This window comes from Anser anser, assembly GCF_964211835.1.
Source record: "Anser anser genome assembly, chromosome: 2".
NCBI lineage: Eukaryota > Metazoa > Chordata > Aves > Anseriformes > Anatidae > Anser > Anser anser.
Genome location: NC_139721.1, coordinates 155,621,618 through 155,635,937, shown reverse-complemented (window position 1 = coordinate 155,635,937; position 14,320 = coordinate 155,621,618).

Genomic DNA, 14,320 nt, shown 5'->3' with positions numbered 1-14,320 from the left:
CAGCCTTGCAGTGTCTCCAGGCGTCCACAGCGTTGGAGTGGGTAAGCAAAATGTGATTAGTTTCTCACTAACGTATTGATTCGGTGAGGAGAGTTTGCATGCGGGCTAGGATATCAATAGGACAAATTTACAAGGATGTTTGAAGCTGGGATCTTTTCCTACCAGAAATGTGGTGAGATATAAATGTATATATAGAAACACAAGGGGATACTTGTGGCTCTTACTTTTTTTTTTCCTCCTGCCTTCTTAAATCAAAGTAATAAATCTGTATGATCAAAAGAGCTAGAATAATCAATCTCTCCTTACATAATTGATCCGAGACTCCTAATTAAAGCTACAGAGAAAATAAACAAGGTTTCTTGTTCTCTCTGCAACATTGTCAAGTACAATACAGTTTTCTGTTATGGAACTCCTACAATTCTTATGCACAGAGTAAAATCATGAAGCTAAGATACTTTCCCTACAAACACACCAAAGCCCTGTATCTGCTGGGAGGACATTTCTGTTCTTCTGTTCCCTTCTATTTAGGTTCTCATATGGTGTTAATCACCATGGTATCTTACAGCTTTATAAAAATATAGTGCGCCATATGTGATAAATCATTAATATCATTAAGAATGAAGACGCTGGATAAAAATATGCTTCACAAACCTAAAGCAGAAGACGTGCAACAATGGCCATACCCAGACAAGCAGCCTGAGTGAAAGAAGTACATGTATGAATACAAGAGGCGGGGTCAAAATCTTTCCTTAGGTGGTAGTATTGCATCCAGTCATTGTATGTAGGCTTGAATGGCATATTCACTCCTTTCTTCCCTAACCTAATGCTACAATATGCTGAAGCAGAGGGAATGTGCAAGTCCCACCCTATTCCCTGCACTGCATGGCGGAAGAGTGCCTGCTTTGCAGTGCTCAAGGTCATCGGTCAAAAGAAAAGAATTTGCCAATAAATGCAAGGTAAGCATACACATTTATTGCCAAATAAATGCACACACAGTTAAAATCCAAACATAAGGCAAAATCAGGGACTGTACTTCCACTGGAAAGAATGCACGAGAGTGGTCATAAGTTTTTCCCCCAACTGGTAATCTCACTTACATATTTTTGCATGTTTTTCGTTTTCCTCTTAAGTTTCATCCAGATCTGTTTTCTATTTATATTGTAAGTGTCAACACATAAATAATTTTCTCTGTTGTATCCCTCACTACTAAATTCTTTCTCTTGATGGAATAGCAAAAGTAATTATATTTATAAATGGAATGTCTGTTTTGCCTAAGCACCACATATAATTCCCTTCTGTAAAAGGGATTTTTATAATTCCTCCAAAAATGCCTTGGCAAAGAGCAACCCACCAGTTGGTAGCATGGATCCAGCCTTTAGGGACAGACCTCAGGATTCCGATTCCTTTGGCCAACAGGCAGGAGGGCACCATAAAAAAAAATGCCCTAGTTTCTTTTAGAGAATGGTGCTGGTGTTGAATATGTGCAGTTATTAAGCACCCTAGAAAAGGAATTCGCTAAGAGTTGCTTGCCACCTGTGGATTTCACTATTCAACACGGGATTATTTTGGCAACTGAAGCATTCTTCATTGTGGATGGCTGTGGGAAGATATTAATCCTGCTCTTCGAGTAAGATACAGTCATTGATCTAATAGATCTGTTCCACTTCTACTGTACGATATTGTGAAGGGAAATCAAACAAGTCCTGAGTGAAAGGATGGGGAATCTCAAGTCCTTATCCCCTTTCCACATTCTTTTTCAGCTCCCTTCCACAGACAAGTTCAGGTGTCCCTGGCTTTACAGGAGTAGGGTGGAGGGAGATCTGTTGTGAGTTAGCCTTGCGTTAATGGAAGCTCAGTTTTTCATCTCCGGGTGCTCCTTGAGAAAACTTGAACCAAAATCATTGTGTGGGGATGGTGGATGCTAGCCCCGAACAGTTCACAGCTTGCTCACAGATGAAACAGAGACAGGCCTCCTGGAACTGATCTGCATCACAGGAGGAGAAAAGCATGATTTTCTTATTTGGCTCTCCAAATCTAGTAAATATGCATGTACATTATTTTCCTGACTCTTACCTCAATATATGCTTTCATTAAAGTTTTTTTCCAGGCCACCTACAAAGCACATTCTATTCCTACTGATGTGGCAAACTTGAAGAAGGTTGTACCAGAGCACTGAAAAACCATGCCCCGTGTGGTTTGGGACCTGCAAATGTGGAGGTCCCTGTGGAGAAGGCACGTCTGATGTGAGGCAGGAGGTCCTTGGCATGCAGCGTGATGGAAAGAGTGCCTAACCCTCTGGGGTCTCACGGACCCTGCAACACGGTTAGTATTTCCATGGGTACCAGTTCCCCAGCTGCCAGAACTTCCAGCCCCCAGCTTTCGCTGAAACTAGAGAAGGATCAGCAGGAGCAAGCACACTCCGCTCCTGAAGCTCAGCAGCTCCAAGTCTTTATCTTTAATATAAAGCAATTTAAACTCACATGGAAGTTTCACAGCCACGTCAGCGGCTCCGGAGCTGGCACACATTTACTTCTGCCCTCTCTGCTGCAAAGGGGCCCTCCGCCAGGAAGGCAGGGATGCCGCACCTTCAGCCACTGCAACCAGTCCCCAGGGGCGCTGAGCACGAGTCCCAGGGGTGTCTGCGCTGCCCTGGCCTAGTTTATGCAGGTGCTTTGAACAAGCTAGCTTGTGTGCCTCTAGCAGCGTCGTTCCAGCAGTGTGAGCTACTCAATCCCTCTAACTGGGAGCGCTCCTGGGTGCTCCCCAGCGCTCCACGGCCCCGTTGCTGTCCTCTCAGTGGGTCCGACTTGGCTGCTCTAAAGCCTGATGTGGGCTGCAGAGAAACCCAGGTCCATTTCCCACTCGGTTGTACGTTTAATCAGAGGCCCCTCAGTAGTTTTGGACTTCTGTGTGTGCTCTTGCGAAGCGTTCATGTTTATTTAAGATGCGACTTTATGAGCGGTTTTCCTTTCTCTCAGTAATTCACATATGCGGTACAAATTTGGTCTGTCTCCTCAGCTTTTGCATCCAGTTTGACTGCGCTAGCGTTGCTGATTTACCAGCATAATTCAGCTTGTCTGAAAAGAAGGAAGATTGATGTTGGCTGAAGTAAAATTCTGCGATGCCTATGGAGTTTTCTTGCCCTAGATTTTGGGATTGCTATTTATTTAAAATGTAGGCAGAGCCCTGACTTTAGATTTTCAGGAATGCCTGCATTATGTCAGTGTTGCTAATTCTTTGAGTCAAGTCATTGTGGTTAGCCAATCTTGTTTTCTGTCTCTGTGGTAAGATTTTAAATCCAGAAGGCTAACCTCAATGCTCCCCCAAGAAAGCAGGCAGAGATGACAATGCATTTCCTTCTTTGACCTCTTCCGTAGGGCTGCACGGAAAGATGGAAATCGATCAAGTTAGACTGAACGCCAGGTCACCCGCGTGCGGATGAAAGGGTCAAACCCTGTTCCTGTAGCAATAAACAGAACAAAAATATATTTAAAAAATAATGATTTATCTTTAAAGCTTGGATTTTAGTAAATTTGGACGACGATCTGTGAAATTCCATCATGCTTGTGAGTGTCACAGGACCATGTGGCACTTCAGAGCAAACTTGAGGCTATCTGGATGTCTAAAAATCTGCATTTCTGTACTGCAAGACTGTGCATACGTACCGATCTTGAATTTCCTGCCTGTGTAGTGTTTTTTTGGGGGTAATTATAATTAACCTTTGCCTTCCTCTCCCGTCCTAGTGCTGCTAGTAGCTCGGAGTGCGGTTACAGCTTCAGGTGAGCCAGTGATTGTGGCTGAACAGTCGGAGGCAGGGGTGAAAGGTGGGCACAGATGCTCCTCGAGGAGGGCCTGACAGCTGGGGCAGCGCGGGGTGAGCCCGTCCTGCTGCCACGAGGGACATGACGCAGACCCGCAGCACCTCCTGCTCTCCGTACACACATAGGGGTTTTCCTCTCCTTCCAATTAGCAACATAATCAGCCGTGAACGTTAACTAAAGAACCCAGTCCCACCCAGATGGGACTGGAGCCTGTTTAATGAGTGGAAGATACATAATATCAGCATTACATCATTTTAAGACTTTGGCTTGTCACCATGATACTCACTCGTGCTCTGCTGGCCTCGTACCCCTGGAGCTGTGCGAGGCGGCTGAAGTGAACTGGCTATTTGGACCAGGCTGAACTCCGGCTTTAAACCACGGGATTATCATGAAAGAGCAGGAGTATTTATCGTGCTGGAACCACCTCCTGAATGGCTGCTGGGCAGCCCTGGCAATGTTCAGCTCAGGGACAGATCAGGCCGGTGACAGCAAGCGGGTCACCATTGAGAAGCCTGCCCACCTTGCATAGGGCTGGGTGGACTGCTGGGTAGGCAATTCCCTCTAACTGCAGAATTTCAAATGCTCAAAATGAAAATCAAATCAAAATAAAGGCGTGATTTGGAAACTAACTCTAATAGCGAGGGGACAGCCGACCGCTTTGTCACCAATGCCACTTTGGCATTACTGAAGACTGACCTGAATTCTTGATCTGGCCAGTCTGTTGATGTATAATCATAATGATCATAATGATTCTTTAATTACTTGACTTAATTAGAGCTAATTTATTCTAGTGAAAGGTTTACCTATATGTAGATCTTTAAGTTTCCATGTTGTTCCTCACTGAGATCATTTTGGGGCACAAAAGATACAGCAAGCAATGCCTTGTAAGCCCCCATTTCACTAAGAATGTTGACCTTTACTGGTAAATTTTCAATAAAATATCCTTCAATCGGGCAGTAAATACTGTAGCCACGAGAAACATCCCATATTCTTCACTCACACAACGGGGGACTGGAATCCCTCTCTGCACCGCTTCAGGCATGCACTTGCGTCCTGTCCTTCCATCAAACCTCTTTGCTGTGAGATTAGCACCAGGTGTACCATCGGTGTACACCCACCTTTTCATGTTATCTCCAATAGAAAGATGCAGTTAGCAAACAGCATCAGGTATTAATGCAGAAGTGCCCTTTTAACATCACGCACAGATATATAAAGAAAGAACTGCCACTGCAAACTTCTGATAAAAGATAAAAGTAGGCAGCCTACAAAAACATTAAGATAAAAAGTAAACCCATGTGCCCCAAGTTTCCCCTGCTGTCCCACCTCCTACTCTAAATTGATGTTGTCAGCACTCATGATTTTATCACAAGTCTTGTGACGTTTGATGTTTCACTTGCACTCCAGCTACTGGAGCGGTGTAATGAGGTTAGAAACTCGGCTTTCCTCTTTCTTTAAATTAAAGTCAGTTTCTAGTCCTAATGGTTGGAGTATAAAGCTTGCAAATGTGACCCAGGTGCACCCTAACGGCTCAAAAACCAGAAAGCAAAGTAAAAGATCTCCACATTTATCATTTTACAGACTTACGATTTTGAGGGTCAAGCTGTAGTGTTTGAAAATTTGGAGATGGCAATAGAGCTTGAAAAAAAAAAGAGTGTCTGAACAAAGTACCACAATATGTTGCATTTTCCAGGGAAGCATCGTAATCATTATACCAAGAGGGAAAATTCTCTTTTCAGATGTACGTGTTCTTCTATTTAGTTTGGTATGCAGCCCAGACTGACTGGGCTGGAGGGGACTGTACTGATGCATAAGCATGTTGCTTGATATTGGAGGGCTTGCGTCTACCAACACAGAGGAAAAGACTTGCCTCACTCCTTAGACACCTGGCACGCCTGTGCTCAACACCTGCAAAAACAGGAATGTTCTGAGCTCCAGCCTCGGAAGGCGAGCTGCCTTTCCTAAAGGTCCAGCAAGAACGTAGGAACACCCCAGCCCCGCCAATCCAGCAACAAAGGAGCAACCCAGCCACGCAAATGCGAATATGCAAATACAGCAACATCTGAAATGGTTGGGTTGACTTAAGGAGCCCCAAATATACCAAGCAGGGGTTTTGATGCATAGACCAAAAATACTCAGCTGTCAGTTTTTGGAAAACCAAGCTCCCAGCAGCAGCAACCGGATTTGAAGAAGGCACAATATTTAAATGGAAGTCCAAATTATTGAAGGCTTACCAGTGAAAAACGTGAGTTATACCCAGAACTGAAGAGGTATGCAAAGCAGCGAGTGGAGCCTGAGTGTTGTACGGGCACATTGGTGAAAAGTTCTCTGCAGTCCACAGACGGGCGGTCCCAAAGGTCCCTTGCAGCTTGCTCTAAATTGTTGTGTAATTCATTTTGGAAGTGTCAAAACTACAGATAAATTGCAGACTTTGTGGCAAAGCTTAATTGCAAATAAAAATCGAGTTCTCTGAGACCAAACTTCTACATGAATAAAGAGAGTACATGCAGATGTTATGTTTCACCAATACAACCATATATGACAAACCAACATTTAATAATATTTTAAAAGGAGCAGTATATAATACTGAACTAAAGAAGCTCAATTGAACCTGTAGTGACTCTGTTGTTAATTTTGACCTTGAATACAGCAGTACTTTCCATGTTGTAATTTACATGAGACTGCCACATTGCTTCTGAACTTCTTCCCCCTTGGAAAGCTGAAGAATCCATTATTGAATCTCAATCACTTTGCTGAGCATCTCAAAAAGCACGTATATATTTTTTTCTTTCGTTTTTCATCATGACCGACCTTATTTAAGGCTATGGACTTACAGTTTTTATCTCTACATTAAAGAGCTGTGGAAAACCTGCATCTTGCAAGAGGTATAGACTTTAGCCTCAGGAACTTTTAAATAACTTGGAAAAGTAGATTGAAAATTTATCTCCAGGAAATGCAAACCATTGGAAGGGTCTACATCTTTCTTACGTTAGTTTCTGTGAAGAGGAAACTGAACTTTCTCTTCATGCTCCTTCTCTTTCCTTGTAATCTTTTCCAGGTTCCTTCTAGCTCTATAATCTCTAATTACTTTCAAATATACCCAAATCATCAGCCCTGAATTGAAATGAACTGTCTCTTATTCTCAACCATGCAGGCCTCTGCCCCTGTGATACCAGTCAGATGTATTTCTTAAATCTGAAACGAGTGAGGTTGAAAACATCTCCCAGCCTGTATTGTTCTTGCTTCCACATCAGTCTATGGCAGGGCTTTTATTGCAGGACAGTTCAATGCTAGTTGTTGTTGCTTTTTAAATAATGGAAAGTATACAGACTCCTTGCAGTACAGCTCTGGGTAGATAAAGCTGCATTCGAGCCATTGATTTGCCTTTGAAACTCTACCACATATGAAATAAAATGCTACAATTGTCATCCCCTGAGTCTGTCTCCTTTTCTGCCTTGCTAAGCACTAATTATTGTGGTCCTGACCCTGTGTTCTGCCCTTTTCTGCTCTGTCCTCCTCCCCACTCCCCACTGTCACTCCCAGTGGCTGGGGAGTCTTCCCAGTACAGCAATCCAGTTCATCTCCCAATAAAGGGCCACCAGCCAACACATTCTGGGCCTAAATTCATCTCATAAATATTGGTACAGGCTTAAACAAATGCAGCCCCTCAGCTAATGTACTAGATTTCAATGGAATTACATGGGGAATTAATTTTCCTCTGTCTGTAGTCTGAAAAACAATAAAATAGGCAAATGCTTAGAATCTATGGCAAGGATTTCCAAACTGGTCGAAAGACTGGTTTTCACATGTCACCCGTTAACGCAGGCTGTAGTAAGATGCTCCTGCTGGGCACGTCCTTTCTACACAAACATCTAACCTATTAGGCCTTATTGTTAAGGACGTAAGCACCTCAAGTTGGCAACCCAGTCAAGAGTCAGCCAGCAGAGCCGGACAGTTATTTGGTACATGTAATGGCATCTATTTTAGGCCACGTGTAATTTCTGCTACATGTGATGACACCTATTTTTGTGCGTTTATCTCACTGGATAATAACAACACCTAGCATTTGTGTAGCACCTTACCAAGAAGGATGCAAACAGCATTTACAGGAACTAATCTGGCCATGGCCAGCAGGGTATAGACAGTTGGTCTGACGTGCACCGGTGTGTGTAATATTTTGGTAACTCCTGTGTGCCCTGGGACTTGTTCCACTACCTAAATGAAAAGCCAAGTATCAGGATATCCTAGTGGAATTAGATGGAAAGACACAAAAATAAAGAACCCACAATGAATTTTTCAGCTAAAACATCTTTTTTTTTTTTTTGATTCCACCCAAACATCTCCCATCCTTTCTGTCCGCATATTATACTGTTCTCTTTTCTTACCATTTTCCCCATTGCCCTGTGCTTCCTTCCCAAATGAAACATTCCTCTTGTTCCCATTCATTGCCCTCCAAAGGATCCCTCCATATCATTCATAATTTCTCTCCCTCACTCCCTCTACTCATCCTGACATCTTGGGCAGCGGTGATTGAAGCAATGGAATGCTGAAAGAGCAAACCATTCTCTACACAGGACGTAGAGAAACACTACAGATCATTCTTTTACTCTCTATCTTCATGGAGAAACAGAAAATGTGTAGGGTCAGTTGATAACATAGCAAATGCGTAGCTGAAAGTCCTTTTGTTGTGAGAGGTTTCATAAATATAAGGTACCTACAGGTGTTTGATCTGAGCAAAGTTTTTCTTGATTCTTAATATTCTCATTCCATATTCATGTCTAGTTGATGTCTGTAGGAACACACGGACAGTCCAGATCTGTATGAATGGGCTTTTACTGTGGAAGATGCAGAATTATTTTTTTCTTTTTATCTCTTCCAGAGTGGGCAGCACACAAATTCCAATAATTTGCATGCTGATTGTTATCGTGATACAACTGAATCTGTCCTAGAGCCTTTTGCTGACTGTTCATGGTGAGGTCTGTTGTCACAGTGAAAAGTGCTTGAGCTGAAGCTTTCCAATTTCAAATGATTTTCTAGCTGCTCTCTGAAAATAAGAAAAATAAGAATACAATAGTCAGGACTCCTTATAAAATCTTACTGGAGGAGTCCAAAGATACTCACCATCGGTCTCGGTGGAGCTTTCACACATCCTTGAAAGGAATTCATTAAGCTGGAAAAGCTGGCTAGAAACCAGTCTTCCTATAATGTCTTCCATAATTTGCTTCAAGGGACACATTTATAGTCACTCAGTCTTTTTTATAGATCTTGTGCAAGATGAAGGGCTGGGTCACAATTGCAAGACTTAAATGAATAGATGTTTGTTGCATGCCACAACCCAAACAATTTTTCAAGCATCTCAGTACAGTGCAGTCTTTTCTGCATGGACTTTCCCAAGGATATGCAATGGGATGATAGCTGCAGCCTCTGGATTCACAATGATATCATGACCGTTTTTTTCCAGGTGCTCCTCCTGTGATGATCCATTCAGGTGCAGAAAGAAAACATCCAGCAACTGCAATTTCCACTCCTGATTTTTTTTTTCAAGGACCTGAAAATTTCATCTGTTTCTTTTTGATCATATTAACGTCTCTACAGATTTGCATGGAAACAGATTGCAATAGAAAGACTCCTCTGATTAACAAATCTATAAGGTATGGCCAGTTCCCAGGATGACATGGCTTTTCAAAATAGTCCTTCCTTCTTCAGGAAGTCCATTTAATTTATGAGAATGGTCTCTCATTCCCCTTCCAGCAAATGCTGGTAATGGATGATAACAGTTAGAGACACTGAAAAAAAGAGGGAGATGGTTTTGGGGTTTGAAGCTCACATTTTAAAATAGGGAAGTAGGTTTGGCTGCTGACCTTTGATTACCAAATAAGAATTCAATCAGAAACTTTTAATCTGAAGGTAGCCCAAAATAAGAAGAGCTCCCTTCCTAATTCCCCTTATCTTTCTGTGAAAACTGGGCACATTGGCACTGGGCTTTTTTTTTTTCCTGGACGTTTTCCACCTGGTCACAAACATTGGAAGTTCTGTCTTAGCAGGGTAAGCCAAGTAGCTGTTGCACAAAGAAACACTGAATGCATCTGTGTATTGCAACAGAGACAGCCTTGAATCACCATATTGATATACAAAGGATCAGATAGTAAACTTTTTATTAGCAGCCAGGGATTTCTTTTGAAAATGATTCTTTCTCTTTGACATCTCTACATATGTGCTGAAGGATGCTGGTACAGTTTCTTCCTATCAAGACAGGATATAATGTGTGACTGTGTTCTAGAAAAGTGTTACTTTTTTTTACAGATTTATATTTTTTTAATGTCAGACCACCATAAAGCTTTCAAGCAATAGCTGCTGGCCAAAATTACATTAGGAAAGTGCATGTTACGCTCCATTTCCCTCCAGGAAGGGGAGGTAAACACAGACAATCTGGACTGGGAGGGCCAGAACGGAGGTAAGGAGGCGGCCAGCTCCCCAGCGTCTTGGCTTTTACCGTCCTCCACCTAAGGTCTCTGCTGGGCCGATCCATGGCAGTTTCAGAGAAAGATAACAGGGCCTTTCCCCAAACGATCGTCTGATCAGAGGCCTTTGCTTGCATGCCTGAATTCGTATTTAATAAAAATTTATCTGATGTTATTCAGCAGAGATAGCCGGCCCTCCGCTTTCCAGGACAGGCCTGTTAGGCGCTGTGCAGACAGACACGAGCTTCATCTGCCCATGCCTTCTCGGCAGGCGTATTAGCTTGGGCGCCGAGCCAGGCTAAGGCAGCTCTGTGGCTCCTGGGCAGGGGCTGGCACGGGTCCGGCTGGCTTGGAGTCGGCGCAGGGTGAGCTCACATCTGCCTGCACCTGCCTGTGCCGCCGGAGCTGAAAACCAGGGCGGAAAAAGAAAGAGGAGGAAACCTAAACGAGCACCTCCGAGTGCACCTGGCGCTTGGGGTCAGGAGGTGCTGGGTGCAGCCACAGCACGGCTGGGACCGTGAGGCCAGATCCTGCCCCTATGAGAGATCATAGGGGTCATCCTTACACCCGTGTCTTCCCGAGATGGCAATACAAAAGTAGCAATACAAAATAGCAAAGAAAGGATATCCTATTCTGCTGAATACCAGCGGCTCAGGGGACTGGGCAACATGGCATGATCCTGAAGGAGAGATGGAGACAGCATCCACAAAGGGGGAAGCAATATTTATGTTGAATTAACACTGCTGACAGACATATCTGGTATACAGGGCTGGTGGATGCTGTTCCATCAATTTGCAGGGAAAAACGATGCACTGTAAAGCGCTATGGCATTCTGAAATACTTGTAAAAGCTGTGCAGCGCAACCTGGAACTATTATTATCTGGTTAGTCACGGTGCTGCTAATTGCAACAGTCACCTCATACCAGGGAAGTTGGGTTAAGGAACTGAGCTCAGGAAAAAGACCACCTAATTTAGGCCTCCATTAGTCACTGCAACAGCTAAAATTAGGTGACTGACTCCAGCAGGACAAGCCAGGTCACCCAGGTTAGACACTTAGGTAGAGAGTGAGTCAAAAAGCTGTGCTGCTTTCCTTGGTGAGGGAAGGGTTGGTGGGATTTAACCAGTGCTAAATGCCTCCTTTGTGTGCGCTCCCCTCCCTGAAGGTCCAGCCTTTGCCCCAGGGCTGCCTTTCTCTTTGGTGACAAACCAGCTGGGTTCACTCTTTTTTAAGAAGTAATCAGTGGCACCAGGCCGAGCAGAGACCATCGGGCACCCTTCCTCTGTCAGCATGTGTCAGGGTCTTCTGAGCCTGTCCCCGCAGTGATCCCTCGAGCGACTTGTAGGCCTTGGCCTAAATCTGGGCTGCCAGAGCACAGGACCTGAAGGCGGGGTGTAACGAGGCCGGAGCCAGGCTCCTTTCAGTGGTGCCCAGTGCCAGGACAGGAGGCCGTAGGCCCAGCCTGGAGCCCAGGAGGTTCCCCTGACCCCCAGGCTGTGCTGGGCGGATGGTGGAGCCCTGGCCCAGGCTGCCCAGAGGCTGTGGGGTCTCCTCCTTGGAGAGCTCCAAAAGCCGCCTGGCCATGGGCCTGGGCACCCTGCTCGGGGTGGCCCTGCTGGGGCAGAGGCTGGGCCCGAGGGACCCTGAGGTGCTTCCAGCCTCACCAGGCTGTGATTTTGTGACCAACCAGGCTTTCAAGCTGACCAGAAGGTCCCTTGGGGTTGGAGGTGCCTGAAAGCTGCCTAAATACCCATGCAGGAGCATGGGTAACACTGACTACCTCCCTAAAACAGCAGGTGGTACATAGATGGCTTCTCCTGCCCACAGCCAGCCCGCATTGTCTGGTTTGGTGGCAGAAGGAAGCAGGGTCAGGGGTTTCTTTTGTGCTCGGTGAAATGATATCTGCTGCCCAAGAAGCTGGCAGGGACACCCGAGGTCACCCAGTTCGGCCCTTGCTGCTGCAGACAAACATGATGTCATTGCTTTCACTGCACGAGCAAACTCCCAGTCTAAAAGTAGCCAGTTTTGCTTGTTTTCCTTTTCCTCTCCACTTGTTTTGCTCTCCTGTCCTCCTGCAGTGAAGTTATGCCCAGCCTTTCTTTTTATTTTTTTCAACCTGTGTTTATTCCAGGCCAGTTTTGCCTATTATACGCTTATGTCTGGCCTTTGTCTCCACATTTTTTCTGTCTCTGGTGGGTGGAAAAGGAAGATGGAGTCCACAAGAGAAGAGTTCAATATCACTGTATTTGTGCATATGAACTACTCAGCCCCTGGTGCTTGATTAGACAATTTTGAGATGCAGGCAAATGATAATTACGTTGGTCACAATACATTTAGCTGAACGTCTGAAGTAGCCATTAGAAAGAAAACCCTTCTAGAACAAGAAGAACTTTTATTTTATTAAACAATTTATAATTTGGTTGGATGGTGCTCGAAGATACTTACAGCTGAATTATAAAGTGGCTTGTTTCACTTAGTGTCACTTCACATTTTACGGGCTGGAAGATCTGCAAAGGCTTTGGCGAGGCAGAGAGGAGTCCCCAGGACCCTCCCAGCTGTATCTGGGAAGTTTGGGCTCCTTTGCTGGAGCAAAGCTACCAGCAGTGTCCCCGTCAGAGCCCTCACCAGCAACCCGGCATCTTTTTGCTCCTCATCTCTGTCACAGCAGACGTGAGACATGATTTGAAGCCAGTTTTGTAATGGAGGCGGAACAGAACAGCGCAGGCTTGGGAGCGAAATGATGAAGGTAGTTAAAATGTTCACTGTGTGCAGGTGACTGTGGTTAGAAGGAAGTGTGAACATTTGCTGGCTTGCCTAGCACAACAGAGCACTTTGAATGGCCTTCCCTTATGATACATTCAAGGCAATTTTATTTTGAATTTCTGTCCAAGTAAAAATTTAAACTTGTTTTTTTTTGATCAGTTTAACACATTGGTCCCTGGGACATTGTGCTCGATGCCTGTAAGACTGCTTCTTCTTCAGTTTCTCCTCAAAACTCGGCTCTCCCTCATCAGCTATACAATATTTAAAAAATGGATAGGCGTAATCAGCATTACATATATCGATTCACGATAATACAAAACCAATTGGAATTTGGATATATGCATAATCAGCATTGCCTGTATTGATTCACAATAGCACAAAACCAATCTGAATTTGTGCATATGCATCATCAGCACTGCACGCATCGATTCACAATAACACAAAACTGCAAACACGCGTGCACTTCTGAACTGTGCATAGCCATCTGGATGTCTCGGCTCATGGTTTGCATGCGGCAGCCACCTCCGCGGGCCGATCCTATAAGCAGCTCCATACGTATGGCCACACCGTGGGCGCACCGACAGCCTCTGCAGAGCCTCGTCCCCCTCCTGAGGTTCGGCTGCGGGTGCTGCAGGCTCCCTGCACCCGGGCAGGATGCCCCTGGGGCAGGGGGCACAGGACACGTTCCTCACATCGAGAGTTAGCAGTTCTCAAGCAGGCACCTGAGTGCTGGGGTAATGTATCTTTCTGTAAATTATTACTTCACTTCATCACTTGCAACCTCTTTTCATCACCTCTTTTCCTCCAGACTGATGACTGTTTGGGGTGGAAGGCTTTTTTTCCCCTCTGGCTGGACCAAGGCCATTCAACAGAGTGAGCAGCAGGAGGCTTTGAAAGAGAGATACTGTTAGCACTGTTTCCACATACCCGAAGACTGATCTTTATGCAGCTGAGACTACAAGGGATATCCCTTAAAATAAAGGCCAGCTTATTACCCATCTTCTCCAACTCCCGTGGAACTAAATATCCCGAAGCTGCGAGACGCTGCTGCACAAAGCTTCTTTATAGCTCTCAGTGTGCCTCCTTTGCTGGCTCCAGCTGCCCCTACGCTCTGTTTTTCCTCAGCCTTCTCTTCAATATTTTTTCCAGTTGACTTAGTTATTACAGTACGCGGAGCGGAGCGAGGAAAATACACCGAAGGTGGGAGCTGGCAGAGCAGGGGAGCGGCGAGGGAAGCGCTTTTGCCATCCCATGACATCACCTGCGCGGCAATTGGTGGC